The following is a 13,548-nucleotide window of genomic DNA, read 5'->3' on the forward strand; positions in this document are numbered from 1 at the left end:
TCTTAGGAATAAATGATTTTGTCTACAATTTACTCTTGTGTTCCGAGGTTACGTTTTTGCACCTAAACCACTCACCACGTAGCTTTCCCGTTAGCCAATCCAAAGCGTTTCCTTACGCACAGGTTCACTGATTAGTTTCCCCTTTTATTTTAAAACAAATGCTTTAGATTAAGTCTTATTTTAGTGTGTGTTGCTGGGAGCTGATCTTCTACACAGTGTTCATGCATTTTCTATTTTATTTTAAATGTTTGATTCTCGTCCACGGGCAATACTTTTAATTACATCGCATCCTATATGAGCGATATCACAACGTATGTATTTTTATGAGTTTTTGGTCTGTGATCAAATTAATTTATTTTCCGATTCGGCCAAACCTTTGATTAGTTGTATGGTTAGAATCGGTGGCGACCCTAATCTCCTCATTTTAATTTCACAATCAATAAGCATTTCCATTCCCAATAATAACGTAATAACCCGTAGAAACAGGTTAGTTACACCTTTCTTATGGAGGGGTGTAATATCTCTGACATCCAGTCTTGTGGCACCTTTTCTGTTAACCAGATGTTTTTGTTGATTCTGCGTATTTTGGGTGTGATGCATTCGTAGCCTAATTTCCAGATTTCCGCAATCAGAGCATCTTCCCCCAGCGCTGTGTTATTTTTCAGTGATTTTATTGTTTTCACAACCTCCTCGTGTTTTGGCGGTTTCGAATCGATGTTGGGTTCTGGTTCCGCGAACTGTAGGATCTGCATAGTTTGATCACTGTTTAGTAGTGCTTCAAAGTATTGAGCTAATATTTCACAGTTCTTTTTCGGGTTTGTCTGCAGTGCTCCTTTTTGTTTCTTGAAGCATAAGCGCGGTGGTTGGTACCCTGTCATACTTTCCCTGAATTTTCTGTAAAAATTTCGTGTGATGTTTTTGTTGAAGTCCTCTTCTATCTCTTTCAATCTGTTGCTTTCATAAACTCTTTTTTCTCTGCGGATCAATTTCGATGTGCTATTCTGCACCCTGTTGAATTCTTCCCATTTCTCGAATGTTCTATCACTGTTAAAAACTTTCCAGGCTTGTATTCTATCTTCTGCGACTCTCTCACATATCATGTTCCACCACCTAAGTTTCCTTTTTCTCGGTGGTTCACCTAGTTTCATCAATTCTTTAACATTTTCTGACAATTCTGTCCAGTCGTTACTGTCGATTCTCTTAATTTTTTCTATTATTTCTTTCTTATTTAATTTCAGGTACTCTGGGGAAATTTCTATTGGTTCTCTTGATTTTCCTACGGGTTATATATGATTAGGGACTCACACAGCCAGCAACGTACATATATTTGAACCAATATACACAATGTAAATTAACAAGTTTAACAATAGCAGGCACTGCCTGCAAGGGAAGCGACTGATAAAGCTAAGTTTTGGAAACAGCCAAAAATTGCACTTAATATTTTCTATTTACCGGTTTCGCTCTTCAAATAAACAAGAGCGGAACCGATGAATAAAAAATACTAAGTACGACTTGTGGCTGTTATCAAAAACTTAGAACAAGTTCAAGGCTAGCAATTTACTTGTGCTTCGTTAAAAAAGGATCTGCACTTATATCAAGAATATTATCAGCATTGTGGTCTTTTAAACATAACTGTACATTAATAGAATGCAGCAGATGGCAGTCACGTTGATCAGGTTTTGCGGTAGTCGACTTGTAGCATTGTTTATCTTCGGACAGCCAAAGAAGAAGTGGTTGAGATCCTTTTATTTACCACATTCGCATAAGCGGACTGCCACCGAGCCAATGCAGTGTAGTTGATCCCTATAGTAGCAGTGATTAAACAAGCATCGAGTCATAGTGTTCTTGAATCTTCTGGACCTATGATATTCCTTGTGTGAGAACTTAGTCAGCAGGTCTGGATGAACTTTGTCATAATCTCTGCCTTTGTATTTGGATGACTCTTACCATTCTACCTTCCAGTTTATCCTAGTTATTAACTTGAGACGTTTAAAAGATCTGCAGCTAGTCCCCGCATACATTCCCTCTGTCTATCATAAGTGATTACTTTCCCTGACTTGTCAGCTGCTTCATTTCCATGAACGTCGCAATGAATTTTTACCTCGAACGTGATAACAGCCTTATTCCTACTTGTCTGTTTTTATATCAGGTTCATCATACTATATGCTAATGCATGATTCTTTCCTTCAATAATGAACGTGATCGGCCGGCCTGTGTGGCCGAGCGGTTCTAGGCGCTTCAGTCTGGAACCGCGCGACCGCTACGGTCGCAGGTTCGAATCCTGTCTCGAGCATGGATGTGTGTGATGTCCTTAGGTTGGTTATGTTTAAGTAGTTCTAAGTTCTAGGGGACTGATGACCTCAGATATTTAGTCCCATAGTGCTCAGAGCCATTTGAACCATTTTTGAACGTGATCGAACTCGAGATCTTCGCATCAATACCACGGTACTAGCGACCTTAATCACTACAGTACCGAAGCGGTCTGAAACTAGGGGGCAAGCAATTTTAGCCGCGGCCTCCATCACCAGTAGTTCGAACTATTAGTCTTAGCCCACGAGTGGGTCAATTACCATTCTGCTTAACCTTTTTTGTTTGACTTCTCACTTACATTCCTGCTATTGGAGGCGGGGTGGCAGCTGCCAAACTAACGCTCTTCAGCCGTTGCAGTAAAAATCACTTCCAATTTCATTAAAAACATTTTAGAATGAAAAATAGGAGATGATATTTATGACAAGATCATGTGATGTGGTGTACATTTTATTTATTATGGGCATGATAAGATGTGGGATCCTGACAACGGGAGTAGGGATTTGGAGATAGGAGGTATGGGGAGGATGTGGGATGTTTATGTGGAAAGGAACCGTTAGGTGGTATGTGTGTGTTAGAAAATAAGAGGGATGACGCCTGGCCAAGGTAAGGCGGCTTGGAGCTTTCATTCAGGATGTGGTGAAATGGGTAGGAAGGAGAGGTTTCAGGGAGGCATTCATGACCTGTGGGGGAACTGGATTTCATTTACGCTGTAATAGGACACGAGAGAAGTAAAATAGAGTTTGCGTTTCAGATACACCGCCACTCGAATCGACTGGAAAATGAAAACACCCCATCTCTTGCGCGATCGCTTGCACACATTGCGCTGTTGAAAACGACAGTTTGCAGCGCGATGTGCAACGGAGGAACGTTCTTGACAACTTCTGTCATTGCCGACGCCTATTGGACGATTCACCCCTTTTCTAACGACATTGTGGGGATGTGACCCAAAAATGTTCTAATGTGTGTGAGTTCTTAAGGGACAAAACTGCTGAGGTCATCGGTCTCAAGACGTACACACTACTTAAACTAACCTATGCTAAGAACAACACACCCACCCACGCTCGAGGGAGGACTCGAACCTCCGGCGGGAGGGGTCGCGCAGTCAGTGACATGGCGCCTCTAACCGCACGGCCACTCCGCGCGGCGTATACGACCCCATTGAACGCGTTCAGACCTCTTTGGAGTGTAGCGCGACCGAAACTTTTGCTCTGTTATACGAGGTGGAAGCACTAGGCATCGCTGAAACTATTTCATAGAACCTGAAAGTGATCTGAAGCATCAAAGGCAGTTTATGCTTTTCCAACCCTCCCTTTCCAACCCTCCTATCCTCCCAGCCCTCCTGCCCTCCTGTATCACTCCCTCCTGTTGTGCCTGGTCACAGGGAAGAGGGAATTTGGGGGAGGTACGACATTGACAAGCACTTGAATGAAACGATGAAGGGTCGCTCTAAGACCACCAAGTTCGGCAACACCCTCGAGTGCCATTTGTGTACATTTGTACAGCACTTTAAAAGACAACAGAGACAACCCTCGACCAGTTCCTAAGCATTTGCAGGCGGACAGACCCTACAGCTGAGTCGAGCTTAACTGCTGCTCTATCGCGTGCTTGTGGGACTGCGGAATCTGAGGGATGTTGAAGGAGATCAAGCTGTAGATAAATACGCCGTTATTGTTTGATTACGGGATTGGGTATAAATCCATCGGAAGAGTTGGGCCTTCTGATCCAGTGGTAAAGCGCATGCTTGGAAACCGAAAGGTCGCAGCCTGGAAACTCGGTCCGACCTGAAACGTGGTTCGCGTTCCATGTTAAACTAAAAGTCCTCTTTCACACATAGGTTTGCTGGGGTAGGTTACACCAAGTCGCTGATTGGATGTCCAATCGAAAGACTTGCACTATGTCTTTGAGCCTCGCACAATTACTGTTACTATTATTATTATGGAAACAGTCACATTTGTCAAATATGTAGAAGTACGCATTCGGAATGATTTATAGTGATATGGTTGTAAGAAAGTTAGATGTCAGACAGAGGAAATATACGAGTAATAACCGCGTGAAGGAGAAAGTTTACAGAATCTATTTTAGACCAATTCTTGAGTATTACTTCTCAGTCTGGGACCCTTACCAGACCGAATTAATACAGGAGATGGTTGCAAAAGGCTGAAATCTAACTTGTACATCCCATTCCTAATTCGACCTCTCCAAACCCCTCTGTAGTGTTGGCGTTGGGTTTACAGAGCGGATCAAGTGTGAGTTCCTGGGTGTTTTAGTGAGTGCTTTCGTCCGACGAACAAAACAATCCTGTTGCCCAGTTCTCTGCTCCGCGTTATGTCCTTTGGTGTGCCTGCAGCAAACAGAAAACTCTTAGAAGTATTTTCTTGACAGTTTTCCCCTATACGTCCTCTTGTTGCTGACCAAGTTTTCAAATCCCACCATCTAATTTACTGAGTATCCTACAGCCCTACTCGATGTAGGGTTTTGGAAGGATAGTTCCCAACAGCATTTCATCGTGTTCTTCGCCTTCGCCATTTCAGAAAGATTAGTCACTGTCCTGTTGGTTAGCTGGTGTTATTTTATACTGACTGTCAGGAAGACTTTCGGTTTATAAATTTTGACTGTGAAGTCCCTTGATTGAGGATCCTCAACTTGTTTCGCCACTTACATGTATCTTCGTCACACTTTAGAATTTCCCTAACGCATTTCAGTTTGATGATGAGACAGCAATCCTGTTGGTTACTTGGTGTTATTTTATACTGACTGTGGGGAAGGCTTCAGATTTATAAATTTTGACTGTGGTGTTCCTAGACTGAGGATCGTCAACTTGTTTCACCACTTACCACTTTCTTCGTCACACTTGGGAGATTATCTAATACATTTCAGTTCTGTGATGACGAAACAGCATCTCTCATTTCAGGGATGTACAAAAAACATGAATCTAAATATATATATATATGTTAACTTATAATAAGATTGTACGAGACACCTCGGTCCGAGAAGAACTTCAAGAGAGACTATGCTGCCGGCTGCATATTCAATGGACTAAGAGAAGTAATGTCTGAGATGATTATGCCACACACAGCAGAAGGAGGGACACCATCATTGCTGAAAGGCAATCAGTCCCAGTCTCTGTTTTTAAAATTGAAGGGAGTTATCGGCTAGAGCAATAACCCTAATTCGACACAGGAATCATCTGAATTCGAACAATATTTTGACCAACAGGTTACATCAACTACAACTGTGTGAGATGTGTCGGTGCTTAAGACACAAGACTAAAATTCACAGGTGTCAGTTTTCAAATTCTCGTCAGGCTAGCGAGATTTATGCTTTCTGTGGTTGTTTTAAGGCAGCCAAGGTGAATAGTTGAATAGTTATTTTGAAAAGAACACTGAAAGGTCTCTCTGTTGGATTCCTTTCATGTTAATTTTTTAAAACTGTTGTCATTTACGGCATACATTCCACTTCTAAATTTACTGTAGTGTTTCTGACTATCTGGGAGGAGACTGAGCAGTGGAACGTGAAACTTTTACACATAATCAAGAACAATCTGTCACACTACTACAATTTAAAACACAGTTTATATGTAATTCATGTCACACAGTCACATACGGAACCTACATCCGCTTTCTTTTATATACTGTATATGATAAGATACTGTCATCCCCCTTCCCTTCTTTGTGAAAGGATGAATGAGCAAATGTATTTCTAGTTGCATGCTTGATGGTAGCAGACAAGCCTGTCTGCTAGAGAACAGTAGGACCAACGTCGGAACACGTAGCTACGCTTTCTAAAAGCAAAGAGGTTTCTATTCTTAGTATAGTCCTGTCCATCCCTTGTCACGTTGGTACAGGAAGCTGCCTCTCTGGTCACTTCCGTTTTGTATCTGGAAGCACCCTCAGTAGGGGCACACGATAGTCTGTCCGCGGCGAGCGTCTGAAGTGGTAAGACCTCCGGCTAAGTCTGTAGGACAATGGATTTCTTAAGTTCAGCCTAACTGAAAATTTAATCACCTTTATTTCAGGTTTAGATCTAAAATATCTAATGTTATCTTAAATTGCAACGCAGTGTAATTCGAGTGTGAAGTTCAGAATATCTTCCAGTAGTTGCTTTGTCACTACTTTGTGAGTAAAGTGGAACCACGTGTGGATGATCCGTAACTCTAACTAAGATCATCAATCTTAAATGCGAATGTGTATGAGATTATAACGTCTCGTCTTGACAATATGTTTCAATATAGCAACTTTTCTTTATGTTCAACCTACGTGGGGCGTACTTTGTGAGACCAGTATTACGTGCTTATACAATTGTTTGCCCATCAGGTTAATAGTAAGACGATAGTAACCAGTTCGAGGTTTTTCTGTTGTAATTTGCTTCAATGTAATTTATTTTAATTATCAAAATTATTGTGGAGCTACACTCTGCGTGTAAACCAAGATGACCACGTGAAGCATGTAGTGTAATCATCAAAGTAGCCCTTAGCTATTCTTTTCGGGATTATTTCACAGAGATTTAGTATGAATTTAGTATACCAGTGTGCGGCAATTTCATGACGGACAGGATTGCGCTACGAACGTAACTTCTTTGGGTGAAAATTGAATCGGTTGGTTGTGGTTAATTTCCTCTTGCGTATGTTTCAACGTTCTTCGAGTGTTATTTTATGAATGCAGTGTTGTATACAGTCTCATAATCTTGGCTCCATATTTGATGTGTTCTGTAAGATTACAAACTCACATTTTCACAATCCTAAATAAGGCACCAGTTTATTTATGAATCAAGTTTAATATGCTCAAATTTTAACGGAACAATGATCGATGTTAAAATAAATGTCCAAATATAAACTGATTTATTACTTTTGATTTAAATTGTCTTTATATATATATATATATATATATATATATATATATATATATATATATATATATATATATCACCGGTTATCGTAAGATGACTACTAAAAGATTATAATTAATGTTAGTCTGGTTGGGAATTTGGTTTAGCTGGACTGGATACCTGGTGAAACAGTTGCTCAGTAATGCAAGGTTAACTTCCCCAAATAGCTCACAGCTTTTAACCCACTTTTATTGTCTTGAATATCAGCACTGCTTTCAGAAGAAATAAATACAGCAACGTTACACATGGCGACTTTGTTCTGTGATTCCGCCAGACTCTGGAATCTCTGAAACATTAGATTGCGAGCGTTGTATAATCTTAATTTTTTTTTTCCTGTAGCGCTCAAACAACTTCTACGTTGTTTCTGAGCAGACTTTCAAAAGATTCACAGCGTTGTTCAGCGACATTGTGTTGTTTGTCTTGTTGTTTTGTTTTCTACACTCCTGGAAATTGAAATAAGAACACCGTGAATTCATTGTCCCAGGAAGGGGAAACTTTATTGACACATTCCTGGGGTCAGATACATCACATGATCACACTGACAGAACCACAGGCACATAGACACAGGCAACAGAGCATGCACAATGTCGGCATTAGTACAGTGTATATCCACCTTTCGCAGCAATGCAGGCTGCTATTCTCCGATGGAGACGTTCGTAGAGATGCTGGATGTAGTCCTGTGGAACGGCTTGCCATGCCATTTCCACCTGGCGCCTCAGTTGGACCAGCGTTCGTGCTGGACGTGCAGACCGCGTGAGACGACGCTTCATCCAGTCCCAAACATGCTCAATGGGGGACAGATCCGGAGATCTTGCTGGCCAGGGTAGTTGACTTACACCTTCTAGAGCACGTTGGGTGGCACGGGATACATGTGGACGTGCATTGTCCTGTTGGAACAGCAAGTTCCCTTGCCGGTCTAGGAATGGTAGAACGATGGGTTCGATGACGGTTTGGATGTACCGTGCACTATTCAGTGTCCCCTCGACGATCACCAGTGGTGTACGGCCAGTGTAGGAGATCGCTCCCCACACCATGATGCCGGGTGTTGGCCCTGTGTGCCTCGGTCGTATGCAGTCCTGATTGTGGCGCTCACCTGCACGGCGCCAAACACGCATACGACCATCATTGGCACCAAGGCAGAAGCGCCTCTCATCGCTGAAGACGACACGTCTCCATTCGTCCCTCCATTCACGCCTGTCGCGACACCACTGGAGGCGGGCTGCACGATGTTGGGGCGTGAGCGGAAGACGGCCTAACTGTGTGCGGGACTGTAGCCCAGCTTCATGGAGACGGTTGCGAATGGTCCTCGCCGATACCCCAGGAGCAACAGTGTCCCTAATTTGCTGGGAAGTGGCGGTGCAGTCCCCTACGGCACTGCGTAGGATCCTAGGGTCTTGGCGTGCATCCGTGCGTCGCTGCGGTCCGGTCCCAGGTCGACGGGCACGTGCACCTTCCGCCGACCACTGGCGACAACATCGATGTACTGTGGAGACCTCACGCCCCACGTGTTGAGCAATTCGGCGGTACGTCCACCCGGCCTCCCGCGTGCCCACTATACGCCCTCGCTCAAAGTCCGTCAACTGCACATACGGTTCACGTCCACGCTGTCGCGGCATGCTACCAGTGTTAAAGACTGCGATGGAGCTCCGTATGCCACGGCAAACTGGCTGACACTGACGGCGGCGGTGCACAAATGTTGCGCAGCTAGCGCCATTCGACGGCCAACACCGTGGTTCCTGGTGTGTCCGCTGTGCCGTGCGTGTGATCATTGCTTGTACAGCCCTCTCGCAGTGTCCGGAGCAAGTATGGTGGGTCTGACACACTGGTGTCAATGTGTTCTTTTTTCCATTTCCAGGAGTGTATATTTGTGTGTTTTATATGTGTGTGTGGGTGTTTTTTTTCTCTCTTGTAAAGTGCACTGCTTCGATCAAAGATAAAAATTTGTTTTGCGTGTGAAAAAGTGCGTACTAGGTTGGGTACCTTTCGTGTAACTGTCGTAATTTTTGGGGGATACATTTCTTGTGATTGATGTGTTGCATACCGGATATAAATTGAACTAATGCAGACACGTAACCAAGCTAAAAGTAGGCGGTCCAACAACTTAAGCAACATGGACGGAGGGGATAATTTGATTTTCGAATAATAACGCGTCGGACGGTTCCGAAAATGCAATGGGGAATACTTCAGAGGAAATGCAAAACAGGACGAACGGGCTCACATCAGAGCCAGAAATTAATTTGCCTCCAAGTAACCAAATTGATTTGGCAGAACTCATGAAAGCCTTGTTGCAACAAAATAAAGAAAACGCAGAGAAATCTGGAAAATCGGTCCGTGAGCCAGCCAAACAAATGACGCAGATATCTGAAAAATCGATACGTGAGTTAGGCGAACAAATAGACGAAAACTAATCCAGCAGACAAATAAAGTCGACAAGTCGATGCAGAGAGTGTCCGATGATATGTCACAAAGAATAAACAATCTGGCGAGTGAAATAAAAAGTGATATTATGAAAGAATTAGGCCATACATTTGAACAAATCGATGATCGTCTGCAAGACTTAGAACAGGGCAAACAGAGCCACAATGCGGATTCAAAAGAGACTGAGGAACAGCTACTTAGGAATTTCCACGCACTGAGAGAAGAGTGCCAAAGGGAACACCAGCAGGTACTCTCCAGGGTCCAGGAGGCGGAAACGCATTGTCCCGCGTCCGTTAGCAACACAGTAGCGGACAACAGTCAAGCGATTCACGCACTCGAACAGCAAGTAGGACAATTTAAGCAGAGGACAACAGACAAATACATGATAAGATTGCGGGATTAGCGGACATCGTAGGCATGATGAAGGTGACGGAGAGCGATAACAATACTACACCGGTAGCAGTCGCACAGGCCGAAGAACTGCGTTCACTTCTTAGATTTCAGAAGGGACATTCGAAGTGAACAGGTGGCACAAAGCTGATCAGGCGAATTACAAGAACGTGTGACGCATCTGGAAAGCCGCATGCAGTCTGATTCCCAACTCGCCAATAGCACTAAAAATAGCCGTACGAACAGTGCACCGGTTATCGTAAGATGACTACTAAAAGATTATAATTAATGTTAGTCTGGTTGGGAATTTGGTTTAGCTGGACTGGATACCTGGTGAAACAGTTGCTCAGTAATGCAAGGTTAACTTCCCCAAATAGCTCACAGCTTTTAACCCACTTTTATTGTCTTGAATATCAGCACTGCTTTCAGAAGAAATAAATACAGCAACGTTACACATGGCGACTTTGTTCTGTGATTCCGCCAGACTCTGGAATCTCTGAAACATTAGATTGCGAGCGTTGTATAATCTTAATTTTTTTTCTCCTGTAGCGCTCAAACAACTTCTACGTTGTTTCTGAGCAGACTTTCAAAAGATTCACAGCGTTGTTCAGCGACATTGTGTTGTTTGTCTTGTTGTTTTGTTTTCTACACTCCTGGAAATTGAAATAAGAACACCGTGAATTCATTGTCCCAGGAAGGGGAAACTTTATTGACACATTCCTGGGGTCAGATACATCACATGATCACACTGACAGAACCACAGGCACATAGACACAGGCAACAGAGCATGCACAATGTCGGCATTAGTACAGTGTATATCCACCTTTCGCAGCAATGCAGGCTGCTATTCTCCGATGGAGACGTTCGTAGAGATGCTGGATGTAGTCCTGTGGAACGGCTTGCCATGCCATTTCCACCTGGCGCCTCAGTTGGACCAGCGTTCGTGCTGGACGTGCAGACCGCGTGAGACGACGCTTCATCCAGTCCTAAACATGCTCAATGGGGGACAGATCCGGAGATCTTGCTGGCCAGGGTAGTTGACTTACACCTTCTAGAGCACGTTGGGTGGCACGGGATACATGTGGACGTGCATTGTCCTGTTGGAACAGCAAGTTCCCTTGCCGGTCTAGGAATGGTAGAACGATGGGTTCGATGACGGTTTGGATGTACCGTGCACTATTCAGTGTCCCCTCGACGATCACCAGTGGTGTACGGCCAGTGTAGGAGATCGCTCCCCACACCATGATGCCGGGTGTTGGCCCTGTGTGCCTCGGTCGTATGCAGTCCTGATTGTGGCGCTCACCTGCACGGCGCCAAACACGCATACGACCATCATTGGCACCAAGGCAGAAGCGCCTCTCATCGCTGAAGACGACACGTCTCCATTCGTCCCTCCATTCACGCCTGTCGCGACACCACTGGAGGCGGGCTGCACGATGTTGGGGCGTGAGTGGAAGACGGCCTAACTGTGTGCGGGACTGTAGCCCAGCTTCATGGAGACGGTTGCGAATGGTCCTCGCCGATACCCCAGGAGCAACAGTGTCCCTAATTTGCTGGGAAGTGGCGGTGCAGTCCCCTACGGCACTGCGTAGGATCCTACGGTCTTGGCGTGCATCCGTGCGTCGCTGCGGTCCGGTCCCAGGTCGACGGGCACGTGCACCTTCCGCCGACCACTGGCGACAACATCGATGTACTGTGGAGACCTCACGCCCCACGTGTTGAGCAATTCGGCGGTACGTCCACCCGGCCTCCCGCGTGCCCACTATACGCCCTCGCTCAAAGTCCGTCAACTGCACATACGGTTCACGTCCACGCTGTCGCGGCATGCTACCAGTGTTAAAGACTGCGATGGAGCTCCGTATGCCACGGCAAACTGGCTGACACTGACGGCGGCGGTGCACAAATGTTGCGCAGCTAGCGCCATTCGACGGCCAACACCGTGGTTCCTGGTGTGTCCGCTGTGCCGTGCGTGTGATCATTGCTTGTACAGCCCTCTCGCAGTGTCCGGAGCAAGTATGGTGGGTCTGACACACTGGTGTCAATGTGTTCTTTTTTCCATTTCCAGGAGTGTATATTTGTGTGTTTTATATGTGTGTGTGGGTGTTTTTTTTCTCTCTTGTAAAGTGCACTGCTTCGATCAAAGATAAAAATTTGTTTTGCGTGTGAAAAAGTGCGTACTAGGTTGGGTACCTTTCGTGTAACTGTCGTAATTTTTGGGGGATACATTTCTTGTGATTGATGTGTTGCATACCGGATATAAATTGAACTAATGCAGACACGTAACCAAGCTAAAAGTAGGCGGTCCAACAACTTAAGCAACATGGACGGAGGGGATAATTTGATTTTCGAATAATAACGCGTCGGACGGTTCCGAAAATGCAATGGGGAATACTTCAGAGGAAATGCAAAACAGGACGAACGGGCTCACATCAGAGCCAGAAATTAATTTGCCTCCAAGTAACCAAATTGATTTGGCAGAACTCATGAAAGCCTTGTTGCAACAAAATAAAGAAAACGCAGAGAAATCTGGAAAATCGGTCCGTGAGCCAGCCAAACAAATGACGCAGATATCTGAAAAATCGATACGTGAGTTAGGCGAACAAATAGACGAAAACTAATCCAGCAGACAAATAAAGTCGACAAGTCGATGCAGAGAGTGTCCGATGATATGTCACAAAGAATAAACAATCTGGCGAGTGAAATAAAAAGTGATATTATGAAAGAATTAGGCCATACATTTGAACAAATCGATGATCGTCTGCAAGACTTAGAACAGGGCAAACAGAGCCACAATGCGGATTCAAAAGAGACTGAGGAACAGCTACTTAGGAATTTCCACGCACTGAGAGAAGAGTGCCAAAGGGAACACCAGCAGGTACTCTCCAGGGTCCAGGAGGCGGAAACGCATTGTCCCGCGTCCGTTAGCAACACAGTAGCGGACAACAGTCAAGCGATTCACGCACTCGAACAGCAAGTAGGACAATTTAAGCAGAGGACAACAGACAAATACATGATAAGATTGCGGGATTAGCGGACATCGTAGGCATGATGAAGGTGACGGAGAGCGATAACAATACTACACCGGTAGCAGTCGCACAGGCCGAAGAACTGCGTTCACTTCTTAGATTTCAGAAGGGACATTCGAAGTGAACAGGTGGCACAAAGCTGATCAGGCGAATTACAAGAACGTGTGACGCATCTGGAAAGCCGCATGCAGTCTGATTCCCAACTCGCCAATAGCACTAAAAATAGCCGTACGAACAGTGCAGAGCGGGACTCCAGCCATGAGGGAGATTTGACGACAGGGAAGAATGTGTGAAATGCGGGGATTTGATTTCAATCATTTCCTTACGGTGAGAAAGTTTGAGATATTTCGAAATTCGCAAAAAGGAATACATCCACGAGCATGTCTCGAGCAATTTGATTTCTGTCTTCCCCCCCGACTGGAAAAATTCATATAAGATAAAATATATGTGTGGCTATTTGGAAGGCGAATCGGCGATTCGCATGAGATTGGAAGCGCTACACTGCAACTCCACTCGGGAG

The sequence above is a fragment of the Schistocerca americana genome, chromosome 4 (assembly GCF_021461395.2).
Source record: "Schistocerca americana isolate TAMUIC-IGC-003095 chromosome 4, iqSchAmer2.1, whole genome shotgun sequence".
In the NCBI taxonomy this organism is placed as follows: Eukaryota; Metazoa; Arthropoda; class Insecta; order Orthoptera; family Acrididae; genus Schistocerca; species Schistocerca americana.